This window comes from Hesperophylax consimilis, chromosome 9, assembly GCF_061612785.1.
Source record: "Hesperophylax consimilis isolate HC1 chromosome 9, BYU_Hcon_1.0, whole genome shotgun sequence".
Classification (NCBI taxonomy): Eukaryota; Metazoa; Arthropoda; class Insecta; order Trichoptera; family Limnephilidae; genus Hesperophylax; species Hesperophylax consimilis.
In genome coordinates, this window is record NC_142844.1 from 19,944,628 (window position 1) to 19,954,996 (window position 10,369).

The following is a 10,369-nucleotide window of genomic DNA, read 5'->3' on the forward strand; positions in this document are numbered from 1 at the left end:
AATATAAATGTACATACCAAGGGGCAAAATTGCTGATATATATAAAGCATTCACTAACCAACAGAATGCATGATCTGGGCAACAAATTTGGGGGTAGGTACTATTGATATATTTATTGACTCCATTTATAGAATTTAGCGTAATCTATCCTTCAAATTACAGTAGCGTTACTAATGTAGTTTTAGTGATTTGTCTTATATGTAGTATTGTTCTAGTTTCTATATTATTTGATGTTACTCTTACATGTTTTACTAATATTGTTTCATATTCAGTTTACTGATATATCACGCTTTAAAAAAATTGTGTTTATGTCAGTAGTTTTAGTTCAATCAAGATATCATTATATTCTATGTGAACAAGACATAAATTTACACTATGATCAGTTATAAAATTTATTATCTAGTATTAACAAAAGTTAGTATATCACAGTCATGACCACTTTAAAAGATATCAGCGATAAGGTCAACGATAAAAGCGGTGAAAAAAAACTAACCTTTGTAACCTATTTAACCTAGTTTTTGTTTCACCACTTTTCATGACTTTATATCGCTTTTTAAAGGTGTGTTACCACATTTAGTTATACTCTACTTTTATTGATAATTATGTGCTGTCTATTAATCAAAAGCTTACAAAAAACCTTGGTCAAACCTTCGATCATTTTTTTTAAATTTTGGAATAAGACTAATAATAACAATACCTACTATCAATTTATAAAACTAATTTTTTTGATAGTTCACCTCAATAAATGTACTTTTACAAATTGAAGGTACACGTTCCGACGAAAAACTTTCAGTGTCTTCGTTTCGCCAAAGGATGTGTATTGAAAGGTGAGTCTCTTTTCTGTGCAGGGATTACAGGAGGACAGTACAATTCTGGTTTTTTCCCAGCACCGGACCCATTGTCTTAGTGTGAACAGTAGTTTTGAGGACAGGACAATGAGGTCCCAGAGATAGACGGGAAAGCTATCTCCGTAGGATAGTGTCTTACCTTCACCACCGCTCCCGGTCGCATTGTCCGCGTGCAAATGCATTAAGACAAGAGAGTACAAAAGAGTGGTCAATAGCCAGTAGCTCCGCGCGTACGTAACTCGGCTGTCGGCGTTCTCGGCACTCGGTTATCGTATTTCAGCTAAAAAAATGTCGCGTAAATGGAACACTACAATACAGCTTGGTATAAAGCCGGGAATACACATGCCTGTAGCTGGCACACTTGCATGCCAGCTCCTTGCACATGCGAGCTACTATCATGTGTATACGCTAACTTGCATGCCTGTACCTGCCTTGCCAGTAGATTGCACAACATTTGATTTACTGGCATGCAAGTTGAGGGAGGGGACGAGGGGGGCTATGAAACCGGCATGTGTGAACGTCGTGACAAGTACGGGCATGCCAGTAGCTGACCTGTTGTTCGCCGCGGCCTTTTCTCTCATTAAATTAGCCACACATTGAACTGCCAATTGCAATACGATGATATTTAATTCACTTCGAATGTTTTCCATTGCCAAAAAGCTTGAGACTACTCAGTCTCAGAGTGATTTGAGACACGTACTGTCTAGTGACTGGCATGTGTATACGTCTTGCAAATACAGGCATGCAAGGACGCAACTGGCATGCAAGTTTAACTTGCATGTGTATTCTCATTGCGCCAGTAGCTTGCACATGCCAGTAGCTTGCATGCAAGCTACTGGTCCATTTTACAGGCATGTGTATCGCCGCCTTAAAAGACCTAATATTTTTGACGAACTCGCTCGTGACGCGCGTCGTCGTGTGTCCATTTTACACTTCAGGCCGCCGCGCAGAAAAGTAAAGCCCGAAAGTAAAGTAACAATTTACAACGCTATCCATTGTGAGACTTTTCCGAAGTGTACATGTGGCAGCGCAGGGACAGGACAATATTCTATTTTCTTCTGTATTGTCCTCGTGTGATCACAGCAAGTATGCGATGTGCGCAGTGCAATAAAATTGTGATCAAGGCCCTATTTGCCGGCCTTTGTATTCATAGTCACCCAATCATATTATGGTCCAATGAGTGCATCCGTCAGCGTCGGCAGATGATAATAGAAGCAAAATCGTACTATAAACTGAGTAATCATTCAACACGATGACCACCGAAGTACAAGGGTTAAGTTCTTCGACTCTGGGTCGGTAATCTCGAGTTCAATTCTCGAGAGGGTTCCGATAAAAAAATCACTTGTCAGAATTAAAATTATTTTAAACGAAAATATATTATTAACCCTTCGGCAATTTCCGGAGATATTCTTCACAGACAACAAACAACCGTAGAGTCTTTTTGGGAGTTATATCTCCCAGCCTGATTCTCATAGAAGTTATGCTATCTAGTTTTGTATTACGGTGGGAAATACGATTTAACCCTTAGGAGTTAGCCTTTAGGCTTGACAGGATGCAGATTACGCGTAAAATATTTTCACATCACATTCGATTTCAGATAAATACGCTGTTTTTGAGCGTATTTCAAAATACTTTTCTGTTTTTGAAAGCAGAAGAAAGATTTTTCCAGATTTTAGTATTACAAAAGCGTTTGAAAACATTAAAATTTTGAACCCAAACAATGAATAAGTTTTTAAAGTAGCTTCTAAATGGTTTTTATCGTATACATTGTTATTTGTACTCTGCAAGATATTGTTTTATTAAACGGAAAAAAATGAATGTGACAGTAAATTTTACTCGATGAAAACCATCGTTAAGCGACTAATTTGTTATTGGTTTTATTTTTGGTTTTCCTCATGTATTAAAATGTTGTCTTTATTCCACATATACATTTTAATCGAATAGGTATTATTTTTTTCTTAGAAACGACAAATTAATTAAAAAATATATAAAATGTCGACTTAAAATATTTTGCGCATCGAAATTTTGACTAGACCTACTGCATCTGAACTTGGGTCAAAATGGATGCAAATAATTGTATCAACGGGGGAACTAAATGATAAACTGAAACGGTAGGGAAAAATATTTCAGTCTAGGAAAATTGTGGTTTATAATAATATTTTATATAAATTCTAAACAAATTTAATAACCTCTTTTCTCTCTAGGTATCTAAGACCGCCCCTTTCAACATTAAACTTCTTAGTCTCAACTTCAATTCAGCTTTTCGAATTATTTTAATAATATTTCCTTACTTGAACTACACAAATAAAATCGTCCCCCCTTCCTCTTCTTTTAAGGCCATTTTCAAACTGTGTTTTTAACCACGTTTAGACGACTTATTTATATGATTCTCTTTTACCCCCTCCCAATTTAAAATGATTTATTACCGGTTAAACCGATTTACTAATAAAATAATTGTGACAATAGATTTCATATTTTGTGGGGGTATTTTGAAGTATCTTTTCCCATATTAATGTTATCTTAATTGTTTAATAATGATGTGACTGCTATTAATTTATTTAAATGTTTTATATTGTTTATGTTTTGTGAACATACTTAGAAGCGGGGAATTTTCCTTACTTAATTAATTAATGTATTATTCGGGTCATTGGTTCTTTAATTAAACTCAATTACAATAATTAAACACAAAACAATAAATAAATAATAAATTTTTTTAAAGTAAAAAAAATATAATAAAATCCTATTAATGATTAAATTCTCGTTGATAATCATTTATTATAATATATATATAATATGATTGGTATGTAGAAACATGCGATACACACAATAAAACACATGTTTTTACCTGTTACGGGTAAAAAATACTTTTTTTAAAAACAGCGCCATCTGTTGGACAAACATGCTTTTTTTAAACAGCGCCACCTGTTGGATGTAAAAGAAACACGGCTATTGTTTGTCTATCTGCCTAGACAGACTGAGCCACAGAAACGCGTGGCGGGGTACAGCTATTTATCGTAATAATATTAAAATGGATAAATTAATTTGCATCTTTTTACTTCCGTAACACGATATATGCTCATTTATTACTAAGTAAGTAGAGGTATATTATTACCTAAAAGTTTCTTAAAAAATTTCTTATTTATTTATGTAAAGGTGTCTGTGGCGAGCAGGCGGGCGCGCAGGGTGTATTTGTTTTTTATACAAGACATACAGTTTTTTTTTCCGAAATGGATAATTTTTTTCACAAATTACCTTTAAAAGAGAAAGGTCCCTGTTTAAAATATCTCTCGAAAAACTACCCCCATCACCTTTTCCCACCCCTTCAGGGAGAACTTTGATACATCCTGGTGAAATATTGAATTGCTTGACTTTAAAATTAAGAGGAAAATTACTTTCACACATCTGATTTCGAAAAACCTAAACCAATCTTACTGTCGTGGCTGCACATAATAGTAGCTAGTGCCTTAGTAGTTCAGGTGAGCTCAATGAACGATGGATGCAGATGGTGCGACAACCACCCTGAAGGGCGAGCCGTTCATTTTAATTTTATTTATTTACGTATTTTATATTTTCATTATTTATGATTTTATTATTTCGCTTTCTAAAACCTCCGCGTAAAGACCGTGCAACGCCGGGGACTTCGGATAGTAATTAATAAAATGAAATGTAATGATGTCATAATTTTTTATTATTAATTTATATGTTATATGAACAAAGAAAATTTGTACGATTACACGATTTCCTAAAAGCAAAAAAAAGTTTAACTTTAAAAAAAATTTACCCAAGGCGATGTACTACGTAGTAATTTAAAATAATGTGTTTTAGGTTTGAAAATTTGGTTGCCTATAATTGTTTCAGATGCTTTAATTAAATACTGCGAGTAGAATACATCCTGGCCTTTGAAATAATCGAGTATTTTTAAGATAAATATTTTTATTAGGCCAGAAAAAAATAATGTATAAGGCCTATGAATACCGTTTTAAAGTTCAAAATCTCCTACTTACGAACACATTTTCGGTTATGGTTTTATTGTATAATGTGGCAAATTAAGTTATTTATAAAATGATCGAAAAATATTTAAATATTTATGTCTGAACATTCACAAAATATAATAAAAGGCAATTTTTGGCCATGTTTTTTTCTTGCATAAATCAAAACAGGTGGATGGGGTGAAGCGGGAATTTAAGCCTAATCGCCATCAGTGTTGCCAACTCAACTACTTCAAAATATGCTAGAGTGATGGGAAAAATATGCCAGAAATATGCTAAATTCCTTTAAAAAATGCCAAAAAAAAACCAACATAAATTTAATTTAGAAATAAAATCAGTGAAATAAAATATCAATATCTTCATCTTCATCTTCTTCTTCTTCATTAACAGCAGCTGATGTGGAAGGCTGAGAGACGGAGTCGTAACTTTCTTTGGTCCCAATGCAGCGTAGTACTTCGTCAGGAACAGTGTAAGAATAACAGCACTTTCCTTGTCTGTTTAGGCCAAATCTCACGTACAAAATGGCATTTGGGGTTCTCACCGCCAAACGATTTCGGAGTTTTGTTTTGACCAGACTCATTTGGCTAAATACATGTTCAATGTCCGCATTTGAATGCGGCAATGTTAAAATAGACATTGCAAACTGACATAAATCACCGAAGGGGTTATTATTAGTTGCATCTTTATATTGCATGACTTCATTCCAAAACTCTACAGTGGATGTCAAGGATTCCCATTTAATGTGAACTATGTTTCTCCATTGAGACACCAGTTTTTCAATCGATATCATTTTTGTTAGTTAAAAAATTGGTTTTTTACTATTTTCATGTTTCTGTAAAAATAAGCCAAATAAATATGCTATATGCTAAAAGCATAATAGTTATGCTAAACATGGAGTAATTGTGCCAAATTTAGCATATAATATGCTAACTTGGCAACACTGATCGCCATCTACGTAAAGTGTGTTATTGATAGCGGCTCGATTCAAAATATTACACGACGTAGTGCATCGCCTTAAAAAAATGTTTTTGTTACATAACCAAATCTGAAACATGGAAATTTATTGATAAAATAATTGAACCACGATATTTTTAATGCATACAAATACCAAAATCTGTGAAATAATATATTAAATATCTGAATTTGCTCAGAGATTTATTAACTTAATATCAATTTACAAACGCGTTGACTTCATGTCCATGACCCAAGAGATTAGTCCAGCACGTAATAGTCAACAGGTGATATTACATCATACGAGTGGAACATGCCACCCTTAGCAACCGACCTTTACATTTCCAGGTACACGTATGCTCCAATCTGATGCAATCCTCATTTCAGTTGCTAAAAGATTGAAGGTCACTTGACAACAGTTGAAATGTGATCAGTTGAAATATAAACCACTACGAGCTCCAATAAAACCTCTATTTTTTAACATAATGTGTCATTTATAAGACAGGCGAAGACGTTACAGCGGATCAATCAGCGGAGCGCACCATGAGCTATGTTTGATTTAACTTATTTTTTTAATTTTTCCAAGAAAGGTTCTCCTAACAGATTATCCCTTTGTGATATCGTTATTTATTTTATTTAGATAAAATGTGCAGAAAAATGCAGAGATTAATAAGCATTCTTTTTTTAAATCCTCTTTTAAATATTTCCAACATTCCCTTCTAATCTCTAAATAGTATACATAGAATAAAGTCGATATCCGCGTCTGTCTGTTTGTGCGTTTAGTTCTTCTAAACCATGCATCAGATTTTGATAGGATTTTCACCATCATTTAGAAAATTTCTTCCGGAAGATTTACATGTATAAAACATGTATATTATATTTATAGAGAGTAGAGAAAAGTCGATGTTTTGTAATCAAAACGTGAAAATATATTTTCGGGCACTACGTTTTAACGCTGGCTAAACCCCATGAGATATATCAAAATAATGTACAACGGAATTGTATATTTTAAAAAGGCCTACGGAAAAGTCCGCGATGAAAAAATGCCGGTTACACATCAGCTAGTGACATTATAATTACTAATTCAAATAAACTTTCTCCCTTCTATCCTCTCTTCCTCCCTCCCTCCACCAACCCCTCTCCCTCTCTAAATATGTGATTGATATTTAATTTATAACTTTAGTATGCATTTACTCCTGATGACATGTAGATTGTGTATATAAAAATAAAGTGATGTTAATATAATTTAATATTTGCACAATAATTTAATGTCTTTACAAGATGTCTGTATTATCTGTCCCTTATGTAAAATATATACAAACAAACTAGGGCGTAGCTATAGCATTCACATGGAGGGGGTAAGGGTGATCACGATCCTGTGAGGAAGGGGGGGGGGGGTTGAAAAAAATACTAGAAAGTTTTTTGGGACCTTTACTTACATACCACAACATACAGGGTTTTCCAATAAGAGGTGTTATTTTGATATTCAATCGTAAAAGATCAATGGTTTCGTTGCTTGTGTGGCAAGTACCGCCGTCTTTTTGAAAGTAAACGTTGTCCAGATCAATACCATCCAATTCCGGCCATAAAAAATCATTAATCATCTCTCGATAGCGCAATCCATTCACCGTAACTGTTGCTCCAGCCTCATTTTCGAAAAAGTAAGATCCAATGACTCCGCCGGACCATAAACCGCACCAAACAGTCACACTTTGAGGATAGAGAGGCTTTTCAAAAATAACTCTTGGGTTTTCCGAGCCCCAGATGCGACAATTTTGCTTGTTGACGAAGCCACCGAGGTAGAAATGGGCCTCATCACTCAAGATGATTTGCATTTGATTCACTCAAGTGAATTTTAATAATTTCAATTCGTTGTTGAAGCGTGTATCGTTCCATTTTTATTAATGGCGTAGTTTCTACTTGTCAAATGTTAAAAAATGACAGCTTCAAAAGTAACATCTACCGAAATAGATTCAAAATAACACCTCTTATTAGAAAACCCTGTACTATTATACATATTATCATATTAAAAGAGACGGTGCAAATAATACTGTTGTTTTTTCTAAGAATTTAATCTACAAGTATTGCGAATTACCCCCCCCCCCATACTTCTCCATGCTTTATTGGTACGTATCTATATACCTAATTAGATCAATAGAGAAATATTATTATTGTTCATAAGAAACTATCACATAAAGTCATGTCATAAGCAAACAATTATTTATTACTTTGTATGAAACTACAACGTGGTCATAACTGGGAAACTTGGGATATCTTAGTATCTTCAGTTTCCTTCAAGACAGTCAATATCAGTTACATTTTGATCAACCATGATACCTACGAGTATGCCTATTGCTTTTGCATAAGGTATAATAATTTATCTTCATGATACATGTCACATAATAAAATAATCTATCTGCGTGAAACCACAACTTTCTAAGGTATTAATCTCAGTTATAAGAATAGATATCATGTTAGTAATATGATATGCTTTCATGGTAACACTGGAAGAAATCAACAAGGAATAGGCGAATAGGTACATAATACGTAACACAGATTAACATTTTAAAATTATTTGTCATTGCTTTATCTTTATAACAAGCCTTAAGTTGTTATCTTGTGTTATTTCACGTGTATTCCATACACTGAAAACTTTTAATTTTTTTTATTTTAAACGTATACAGGTACTAAGAGACATAGGTACCTGATTTACTTTACCAGTGTTTCCTGGGGTTATTTGGAGTAAAAAAGTTAAAGACATTTTTGTCTCCGGTGAAAAATCAGTAGATGTTGGACAGTTACAGTCAGTGGGGGGGAGTTGGGAGGATTCTCAGCGTGATGAATAGAAAAAAAAATCACCGGTACCAAAATATGATTTACATTTTAAGTCAAAATAATTATAGTTAGGAATCACTTGTTTATCAATAGGAAGTCTTTATCTCTCAAACAAGAGTAATAGGTTTAAAAAAACACTATTTTTACGAATTCGAGATTGCGGAAGTATAAAAAATCTATGCAAATCCATACAACCTGTACAAATGAAAATTGTACTTGTTGTATCAGGGCGTACCTGAAAGACTTTAACCAACGATTCCAGCTTATTTGGAGAGAAAATGTAGATTTCATTTTCAAAACAAAACAACAACAAAATCTACCACATGTGATACAATCTATCGCGTCACGTGATGCGCTCTGTCTCGTTTCAGCAGTACCATACGGACGAGACGGAGCTCGTCTAAGGTGACTCGTTAGGTTGAATCCTGTGGTGACATGTGTCATGTGGTGGAATTGTTTTTTTTAGTTGAGAAAAAAATCCACATGACAGCAAAATTACATCTTCATTAATTAATTACCCCGAATCATCGATATCGATTATCGATGGTCGAAGTCAGTCAAGAGCGTCCTGATACACCCTGTATATCTGTGATAATATGAAATGATACCAGTGACGTTGGACATGACATTTATGAACCTTGAAGGAAAATATGTATATTTTCTCCAAGGTATGAACTGTACCAAATATCTACCTGTTGAAGTAAAATAAAATGTGATATCGGTATTTAGGTAAAAAGGCACCCTTTAGTTAATAATCCGATTTTTTTATAGGAATGTGTTGAACGTGCTACGTAAGTCTTAAGGCAACTTTACATATAAAAGAGTGTGTCTGATTGTCCGGTGTATCTTCATTTTCATTTGTCAACCTAGATAATAGATATGTTGTGGTAATTAGAATCATTGACTATTTTTCGGCCATTCCAAATCACAGTAAAACATTAATTTGAATGGACGTTAGAAAGTACATTTTTAAGGGTAAAGAAATTATACTTCCCCAAATAAAGGACAAACATTTGTGCCACCGTGAATGGATTTAATTCAAATAATTTTCCCCTCGGGCAACATTTCCCCACAGCAATTCTACGTCTCAGCCAATAAGCCGCATGATCCTGTAAGGAATATTTCATTCGGGTCATCTCGCCTGTCTGATGATTGTTGATGATGCCAAGATTATATAAATGATTACACGATGCAGCACAACTATCAAATCGTTAACAGCACAGAAACTAGTAGTTATTTTATGTTATTATCACTGAACAGGAAAAATTATTTGTTCAAGAAAGATTATCGACATTATTGATGTTGCACCTACTGAGTTATTCCTCACATTAGGGATGGATAATCTATAATAACATTTTGTTGATTCCGCGTTTTATAGTTGGAGGTATTGTGGAAACATTGAGTTCAATCGAGAATGATAAATTCAAAAAATACGGTAAAAACACATGAAGATGAGGAACCAACAAATATTAAGGTGAAGTCTACAAACATGAAGATGAGAACGTCATAAAAAACTACGAAACACCAACACAACAATTAAGTTCAATCAAAGAGAGTGATAAAATCAACAAACACGGTAAAAAACACGAAGATGAGGAAACCAACAAATATTAAAATGAAGTCTACAAACATGAAGATGAGAACATCATAAAAAATTACGAAACACCAACACAACAATTAAGTTCAATCAAAGAGAGTGATAAAATCAACAAACACGGTAAAAAAACACGAAGATGAGGAAACTAA